General features: G+C 35.0%; 1 protein-coding gene across 1 annotated transcript in view; it reads right to left on the reverse strand.

Moving 5' to 3' along the window:
• LOC111056579 (neuropeptide SIFamide receptor) overlaps window positions 1-10,495 on the reverse strand; it is a 250,376-nt gene that overhangs the window by 36,518 nt on the left and 203,363 nt on the right. The gene's annotated exons all lie outside the window — the stretch shown is intronic.

Raw genomic sequence — 10,495 nt, forward strand, 5'->3', positions numbered from 1 at the left:
GCACTGTAAACTTATTTCTTTGGCTAGTATGCGATGGGATAAGCGGTGGGGGAGGGAAGGGGGAAGTAGACGCTTGTTCTTGACCAAGCAAACGACTCCGTGAGAAAATTATGTATAGCGCATTTGGCCTGCTGAGCTCAGAATGTTGTACATGATCGCATCTCGGAGTGTTGAATTGGAATAGCAGAGAAGACAGGTCGAGAACGAGGAGGAGAAAATTTCACGAAAGAATTAATTTATAGAAAGAACTGGTGAAAAATCGGGGACACTCTGGTTGCCTTGATACCCGTAGTTTGCTCATTACAGAATAATACGCCAGTCCATTTGTCAGAGGAGCGCACAAGCGCACACACGCGCACACAGTAGGGCCGAAAGCAGGAATGGGAACTTACACTGGGCAGATAGAATAAATAATGAATATTAACTTCCTTTTTTCAAGCCCGGTCTTGCTGCGCGGAATGGGGAAGATAATTGGGCCGAGAAATTTATGTTATGTCCTCTCCTGCTCTACTGTCTTCCTAATAGTAATGAAATTCAAAATGCATTTTCCATTCAGTCCGACACTCTTTTACTACCTCTTAACACAATAATTCCTGATGGAATCAACTCGAATCACAGTCAAATTGGATGCAGTATCTCTCCCAAACTGCTGATTTATTGGGCTCGAGTTGAGTTCTTGAGTATTTCTCTATACTTATTTCACTTTCAACTAGTACGGTAGCTTGACTTTGCAAGACCTGTAAATCTCTGGTAACACTTTTTATTTCTGCTGGTCTTGTTAGTTGCTTTTTGAACAATCTATATATATAAAAGCGAAATGGCACTCACTCACTGACTGACTGACTCACTCACTCACTCACTCACTAACTCACTCACTCACTCGCAGAACTAAAAATCTACCGGACCAAAAACGTTCAAATTTGGTAGGTATGTTCAGTTGGCCCTTTAGAGGCGCACTGAGAAATCTTTTGGCGATATTTTAACTCTAAGGGTGGTTTTTAAGGGTTTAAAGTTCTTTTAGCATGTATATTCTTCTTATTCCAATATTCCAATTATAATTGAAATGTCCATACGATATGTTAATATAGAACTATAATCTAGAGAGAGTACCTCTTCGAAACAGTTGTTCTGGTAACTAAATTAAAAATTTTGTCAGGTTGGCACCAAGTTGAAGATTGAAATGCATTCATCCAGGACCTCCTAAATACCAATTTATCGAATTAGCCAAAAGTAGCGTTTTCTCAGCTTTTCTGCGTTTTCTCACCTTTTTCAATAATTGATGAAAATATATTATAAAAAGTTCAGTACACAGGTTTAGCTGAGGTGGAAGAATTTTGTTCGCCAAAGATACGCCGATATAGTAACAGGTGTTTTTCGAGATCAAATTGACATAATACGTTCAAATTCGGTACAGAGGTTCCGCCGAGGTCTACATGCAGGCGAGCGAAGCGAGCCCGCTGATCTCATTTTTGGACGATCCAATCGGGGGTCCAGGGGGCGGAGCCCCCTGGCTAGACGGATATGGCGAGCGAAGCGAGCCTGACGGCTAGTATCTAATATAATAAATGAAATTTGGCTTATACTCGTATGTTTTAAGGAATTCACGAATGACGCATCATCACTTTTGATTTACTGAACTTAAAATTTTCATAATTATAGATATTTTATTTATAATCTTTTCCTCCCTTCCGTTACTAAATAAGCTAACTTTGATAAAAGAATGAAACTGCAGATATAGGTTCCCTTCAACACAAAAAAATCATCAGTGTTAGTTTTGATTGTAATCAGTTGTAATAATATTTTCTGATTTATCTATTCAAAATCGTAGTAAGAAATTTTAATTTGAAATCTGTTTTGGATATGTTATTAAATAATATTTGATGTGGAAAATAGGACGTTGAGTTTCGATATAGAACATGACAAATGTAAAAGGAATTGGACAGAAAAGGCGAAAATTCAAATGACTTTATCATCCATAAATGATGCATTCCAAACCATCAGAGCAATTCAGCCCATATGAAACCAAGTCATTCATGTGGTCACCCTGACAGATTAATTTTATACTCGAGAGCGATTATACGCATTCAATGGTTCAGAAATAAGTTTGAATGCCGATATAGTTTCTCTAAAAACCATTCGATCCAGATATATTGTCTTTCTATGGATTTGAACGTTGATTCATCGCCAGCGGAAGGAATCACCTTGAATATTCAAAAACCAGATAAGGTGGTGTTCATTGAGGTGTTATTCTCGAGCAATATTTCACTCTCTATATCTGTATCTATATGCTCTCGCTCACAGACTTAAAGTCTGATATCTTCGCTGACTGAGCTGATATCATATATATATTCATATAGAAAATCTGTAACTAATAAATAAAGGTATTCGCTCGGAATAGTATTGTGAAATACATGAATTTATAACGTGAATATTATCATATTTCCCATGTAACTGTATACATTTCATGTTTATCTTCGGCTTTCCAAATGAGTAAACAGAGTTTTACATTCTCAAAATATGCAACATGAATATTCCTCCAGACGAATTCACGTCTCATAGGACAAACATATCGGAAAAAGTCTTCTTTAATAGAATCATATGCCAATACCTCAATTCATCTTTCTTCATAGTTTATCTATGACTATAATTTAAATGTTGCAAAATTGAATTTCAGTTTCTAGTGAAGTATATAACCATAACCCTATTTCGGACTTGTTATCTAAATTTGGGAGACAAATAGTACAAGGAGTATCCTTAGTTTTTCTCTCCCAATCAGTGCTACTTTGTAGAAATTATAAATAAAAAAAATATTGTATCGACTTTTTCATAGATGAGAAATAACAAACTGCTCATTGTTATTTTGAAGTGGAACAGGAAAAGTTGATTCAATTTAATGATTGAACATTGATTTGGAGCTAGGTAGTAGGTGACCTTGTTGCCAGTTTATCTATCAAGCGTATCGCAAAAGACACAAATAAATTCTAATAGTAAAATGAGATGGATAAAATTATATACAAGGATGTATACCACATCTATGTGTTCATATATCAACAACGAATGGATTCGTCTCAGTCATAGATTTTAAAACTATAGGCAAACATTTAATACAAGCTATTGATTCTGGTGTGGCTAACAGGAAATCGTCAGGTCCACCAGTGTATGCTGTCGCCAGTAATCTCATAGAAGGCGATCAGATTCATCTAGATAAGTAGATATGTCACAGTAATAGTAAAATTAGTAAGTATAGTAAATAGTAAGGATAGTAAAACAACATAGCTAAAGGGGTTAGAAAATTTGTGGGGGAATATATATGTGATACATAGCTAAAGGGGTTAGAAAATTTGTGGGGGAATATATATGTGATAAATATGGAGAGAGAAGAGAATAAAGAGACGATAACGGACTCGGAAGAGTGAGATGACTGAAGCTTGTTCAAGAAAAGCCTCTTACGAGCGACAAAATAAATGTCTGGTCATTCACTCCATAAATTATTGACTCAGAGATAACGGTCTTCTATATGTGTCAAGTATACTACTTTATCAAATAATCATGTGGAGTTAATCATGGAAAATCTGAATTTCTGATCTATATAAAGCATGATGGCGATTCCATATTATAAATATCATTGGAGCCGATGCCGAGATTTTAAAGAATGAGAACTGATTTATCATTGATTGTTAGTCGTTCGGTTTTCAATACTTCAAGATGCTGCTGATTTTCTTGCATCCATTTAGCTTATGATTTCTCGAGAGAATATATTGAAGAAAATAATGAAAGGAATTCGGAATGCAATCTGAAAGTCTTGGGTTCTATCTTCCATTCCTAAATTGGACTTATCTTCTTGTTTAGTATTGTTCTTCAGCTGTTATATTTTGTATAGTCAATATTCTAACTGCGAGATGCTTCATGAGTGGATAACAGCATTGAATAGATCCTCATTCAAGTAACTATGATAAAATAGTTATTATCTTACGTGACAAGGATGGGAAGTGGCCTTTTGCAGAATGATGCTTCTAGTCGAGGCGTTAGCCAAGACTAGAATTTCATTCTAGCACTGCAAAAGACATTCACGTCCAAGTAACGTACACTATTTCTTGTCATAATAATCTAAAGAATAATTGAGGAATAGAAAACAGTACCTGCTTGTGATGAAGTTACTACATGCATTCTATAAACATAAACTGGTTTACAAATTCCGAATCAGGAATTTTGTGACAAAGCTTCCACCTGGATCGCTGAAGGTGATTTTTATGTAGCAGTTTTGCTGTTCCTATTTCGGACTAGGAACATACTCGACTGTAAAGAAAACATATGGTTTTATTACAGTAGAGTATGCTGTAATGAGAATCATATGTTTATTGGTTCTACAAACAGCTGTTTACCGGCTTGATTTCATGCATGGAAAACAGCTGAGATTGAATGACTATGGCAAAAATGAAATTAAAACTTGAGAAAGCATTCACCGTACGTTAAGTAACTATTGAAAGATGGGGTTTAATCCTATATTATTAGACGAGCAATCTCTGTATATGTTTGGATGTTTAGATGTTTGTATTTCACCGGATCTCGAAAACGGCTCTAACGATTCTCACAAAATTCAGAACATAGTAGGTTTATAATATAAAAATTCGATTGCACTTTGTCTCATTCCTGGGAAAACTCGCTGAAGAACATTAAAGGATAATTATTATTCATCATTGGAAAAACAGCTGATAATGATTATTTCGTCGTCTGTTGATGATGGAAGAGAGTGAGCGAGTTCATGTGTGTGGGACTGTGTCAAAATTATGACTCAGCTGTTGAACTTTTGTAATCATTCAATCAGGTACTTAGTGCCGGTTGCAAGAAAGCCGGGTTATTTTCAATCCTGATTAATTCCAGTAGATCCATCTTTTTGAGATGCTCTTCTCTGATTTGTTTCACGTGAAATTATTCAGGATTGAAATTTAACCGGCTTTTGTGCAACTGGGCCTTTGTGAGGGAAATTTTTGCATTCCTCTGGGAATTAATCTCAATTTACTGTGATTAGATATAGAACATTTCTGTTTGAACTATGGATGTATTATAATTTCTTCTTTCGTAATAAATTTTCCATGCTTTTGTACTCCAGAGCGAAGCTCGGTCCCCGATATTTTGAATAAAGCGCTATAGACAATTGAAACATGAGTAGAGATACTAATTTTGGTAGAAAATCCAAACCAACAATACCAGCATTGTTTCAAAAGTTGTTACAGTGTAAATTCGTTCGGAAATTAATCAGCAAAGCGTACCAAACTACCCTTGAACCAGGTCTGCCGGTGACATCGAGAAAAGTCACAGCTACCCTTGACAAAAAATATACAGAGCCTTCCTTTCTTCCTTCCTTATCTGAACATAACTTGCTGCAAGAGTGGTTGGGCGCGGATTTTCATCTTCAAGAGTATTCTGGTGACAAAAACAACTGTCCATAGGGGCTGCAGAGTGCAACTGCGTAATAGGATAGAAGCTCGCTTCGAAGAATATCATTACAGCAAAAAGAGAGTTGCGACCCAATTTTGTTTGTTCGAATCTCACATAGAATTAATTCATTCACCTATCATTAAACTGTGAAACATTTTCGTATTGTCATATTTCATCTTGGTATTACTTGTAGGCTGGAATAGTCTGAAAAAAAACTGAAATAAAGCTGAAAACTTGCTTAACGAGCTCAACTATGCAATAATCTATTCACAGAACTCGTTTATGAAATCGTACTTTATATTCTTTCCACATGAAATCGTATCAAAAGTAGTCCCTATCGAGAATTAGAATATTCTATTGAACCTCAATTCAGGATTTTTTCCTATTACAAAAATGATTCTCATACGAGGAGTTCAGACCTAATGTTAGGGTACGCTGGTTGTTTTTTGCTGAGGGTGACCAATGAGTTTCCAATGAGTTATCAATGAGTTCCAATGAGTTACCAATGAGTTTCCAATGAGTTACCGATGATTACCAATGAGTTTCCAATGAGTTACCAATGAGTTACCAATGAGTTACCAATGAGTTTCCAATGAGTTACCAATGAGTACCAATGAGTTTCCAATGAGTTACCAATGAGTATCCAATGAGTTTCCAATGAGTTTCCAATGAGTTTCCAATGAGTTACCAATAAGTTTCGGGATGGGTAATGGAAAAGATGAGTGAACCCACAGCTCAAGGAGAATTCTAAACTACTGGGAAACTATTTCAAAGATCATAAATCAGTGGAGTCAGCACTTCAAGGGTCACTCATTCAAATTATTATAATTTATATGAACGAAAACTTATATCAACGCAAGCCAATTGCTTCCCTAAAATGTAAACAAGAACCAAAACTTGGAAATTTTGATAGAATTCCATATCAATTTCCAAATGGGAATGGAAATAAGGAATCCGCAAATTTGTTGAATTCTGTTTTTTAAGTGTTGAATGTTGAATGTAAATAATTGAATATAGAATGATGATCACTTCAAATTTGAAGAAAAATAACTGAGTGAAATCATAATGGGGTTTCGTTACTAAATGAACTTATAATGAGTTCGAATTCTACAAAGAGCGGATCTGAAACTGGAAGGGTTGGAAAGGTAGATATAGTGATAGCGGTAGTATAGTATAATTTGAGAAGATAAAAGTATAGTAAAATCTCAACGTTAGTAGACAAAAGGTTGATCACTCACAGGTGTATGATTCAAAGTGGTGGGGGGAACGCCAGCGTGACGTCACGTGTAGTAAAAATGTTCTAGAGTAACCACACTGAGCATACAGTTTATTCACTGTATCTTCAAATATATCTCCTCAAGATTGACCTAGAACTTTAAAATTCTCCATACTTATAGCGAATGAATCACCGATTCTAATGATGTTGTTAAATATTTCAAGTTCATTCAACTTTTATGAATAAAATGAAGTTGAAAGTTTTTCATGAATCTAAAAACGTGACACGAAAAAGTTAATAAGCTGGAAAAGCGTTAGTAGACAATGTTATACTATTATAATTTCAGATTAACCCTTAAAAAATCTTGATAAACCAATGCATCGCAATAAACCGATAAACCGATCCCGATAAATCCGATGAATTTCATTCATTGTAAATGCACTGAACACATGCTGGTATCGAGCACATGTTCTACGAGAATCAAAATATCTCATCCCCGAAATTCACAAGCTGATGTATAGCCAAACTACAAAATATAAACACGACCTAGAAGATGAAGAAACCTTAGGGTTTGAAAGGGAAGGTTAGGAGGTGGGGTTTTTGCTTTTATATGGCAAAATGATTGTATTATTCAAATGTTTTAATAATTATTATAACGCAGAAACAGAAAGCTTGCATGTCAGAAAATGTTTGTGTTATATAATTTGACTATACGACACCATATGATTTTCAAGAATGCGATATTCTGCCTACTCTGTACTACAGCCTACGTCACGGCTGCAGTTCCCCCACTCCAATTGCATTTCAACGAAAATACTATAGATGAGTGACAACCTTCTGTCTACTACTTTGATAAAATCTGGTGTGGCGCACTCACACAACTTTCCTTGCCGTTATGAAAATTGTTCACCTGACGCCAGTGTTCCCGCACATCTCAAGTCTACTATTCAAAGATTTGAGCCAGCTGGTGACAGGGCAATAACGCTGGAGACACACATGAGGTCTGCTATCTCTTCATAGTGACTGATTTAATAGAATCAACAATAATTTGCAATTGAATAATCACATTTTCTCGAATTTAAGCTTATTTCCAATTTTAGGTGAAAATGTTACTGAACATTAATTGTAGAGATTTTCATGCTCAATCTACTCCACTTGATTTTTTTTGTTTAAATTGTATCTGAAGGCTGATAATTGGGAATCTAAAATCGAACTTTGCATTGATGGGGCGGAGCTCCTGAAATTTTTACAGATATGGGACTTGTGGCAGTTGATAGAGTTTATCTATGACTATTTTAGGTATGAATTTGATCAAAATGGTTGGAGCCGTTTCCGAGAAAATCACGAAAAACCCTGTTTTTGACAACATTTTCGCCATTTAGCCGCCATCTTGAATTGCATTGATCGAAATTGTTCGTGTCGGAACCTTATAGTGAAAGGACCTTAAGTCTCAAATTTCAAGTCATTCCGTTAATTGGGAGATGAGATATCGTGTTCACAGACGCACACACACATACAGACCAATACCCAAAAACCACTTTTTTGTACTCAGGGGACCTTGAAACGTATAGAAATTTAAAAATTGGGGTACCTTAATTTTTTTCGGAAAGCAATACTTTCCTTACCTATGTAATAGGGCAAGGAAGTAATAAATGAGAACAATATTGATCACGTGATAGAATATTATAGATAACTCTTCGTGATCCAACGTGGATGATAGATATACTTTTCTCTCTCACACACAAATTTTCTTTTCTCACTCTCTCTCTCTCTCTCACCCTCACTCTCTTTTGGTAGAGAGTTAGTGGGAAGGATACTTCGAATATTCTTTCCGAAGAATGGACATTGATATGTCCAAAGCCCCGCCAATTTATGTAGATGCATAAAAATATTATCTATTTTATCTATAGTTATGACAAATTGTTTTTTTTCATATGATATACAGCTCAATAATTAATTTCTTGGTATAAATTTTGTAAATTCATCTACAATTTTGCTGTATTGTAATCTATTGTATATAGGTGTATAAGCCAGTATATATTGTAATGTACATAATAAAGTACTCAATCAATCAATCTCACATACAAATTTACTTTTCTTACTCACTCTCTCTCTCTCCCTCACACACACACACACACACACACACACACACACACACACACACACACACACAGGTCAGTCTACCAGAAATTCACAAACTACTGTAAGGACAAGCCTTCATCTCTATTCTCCATTAGGAATCATAATCTCTCGTGGCTTTGTTCAACTCGAAATATGAGTGGTCGGCCTTCTTCCTCCGTACAAGTATTAGGCAAATAACACTTCCTAGCTCTAGACGGATCGTAGTTTCAACGCATTTATCATCTGTCACTGGCTGTTCATTGGTGGAACAGAGAGAAAAATAGCGCATTCAAAGCCAACTTTAATAAAATACATCACTTAATCAACCTAAAAACTGTTGACGGAAAAAGTTTGGATTAACTCGCAAATGGAGAAGGGTTATTGAGTGACGCACCTGTTATTACGTAAATTTAGTGTAAGACGTACTTGAACTATCTATAGATGTTTGCATATATGACGACATTGGCTCACCTAAATCCAAAGCCGTACTTTGATATATTTTCGTATTAATCACAAAACAATATTATGCTACATTAACCCGGAAAACATGATTTCTGCGTTATCAATTCATTTACCATTATGAATTATTTTAATCTATCTTATAAATTGATAGATTCTATCATATTATTTTATCTTCCAATGTTATAGCATTAGTGTCATTTGCATTGTAAATGAATAAAAGATAAATAATAAATAAATTCATCATTATAAACTGGGATAAGTTCTTTAGTTCTGTTTGTAGAGATGTTATTGGATTGGATTGAATTGGATTTGAAGTTTAAATGTTTTTAATAAAAAGTGTTTCAATTAAAAACATTTTTATTATGTAGGCTATTTTTGCCATTGTATAAAGAATGCCAAGGAAATTGCTAAGAGATGAAACACATTTTAGCTTCTAAAATAACATCTTTCATTGCTTAAATGAGATCTCATTACTCGTACTAATGTAATTAATATAATGTAATGAAATTTTATGAACTCACACCCATCAGAAGTAATTATTGTTATATAACTTTACAATGATAATCACAGTTGAATGTTGGGCAGGAAATGAGTGGTTTGAATCCCTCCATCTAACGGAAAGTAATTCATTTATGAAGAGAAATTAATTAAATTCGAGTAGAATAGGATAAATTACTTAAAAAATGTAGAATGTTTCAGAAAATCTAAAGATTTTCAACGGTTATGATTACAATGAAGTTTCAACGTTTACCGCTGTGATTTCAGTAAAATATGGCTGCTTCCTTATCAGAGTTGATCTGCAAACATATTTCAAGAGCAGTCTCAAACATTGAATTGTAAAAGCTTGTACTGTACAGGAAAAAGGAGTATGAGGATTTTATTGAATAAAGAAAGTACTTCAAGTTACAGAGTTAAGTAAAGAGAGTGATGTTGTAAAACGTTGAGGGATTAAGTCGGTAGCCAACCCGGAGTGGTGGAAATGAGTAGATGAAATTTCCAGATGAAAACTGTGTCCAAAAATAAAATGGAGAGAAGAGAATATGAGCGGAAGAAGAAACGAATGAATTCTGTGGATAGTGGAATGTCACCGCAGAAAATTAAGCAGAAAACACAATTGTATTGCTGTGTCTCCAACCTTTATTATAAAACTTCTGACTCACTCATCCTGTTTTCTTGTCTGTCAGAATTGTACCTTAAAACCAAACTTTTCCCATTACCTTCTTCCTTTTGGTCATCCTGCCTCCATCCTTCCTTCCT

The sequence above is a fragment of the Nilaparvata lugens genome, chromosome 1 (genome assembly GCF_014356525.2).
Source record: "Nilaparvata lugens isolate BPH chromosome 1, ASM1435652v1, whole genome shotgun sequence".
Lineage (NCBI taxonomy): Eukaryota > Metazoa > Arthropoda > Insecta > Hemiptera > Delphacidae > Nilaparvata > Nilaparvata lugens.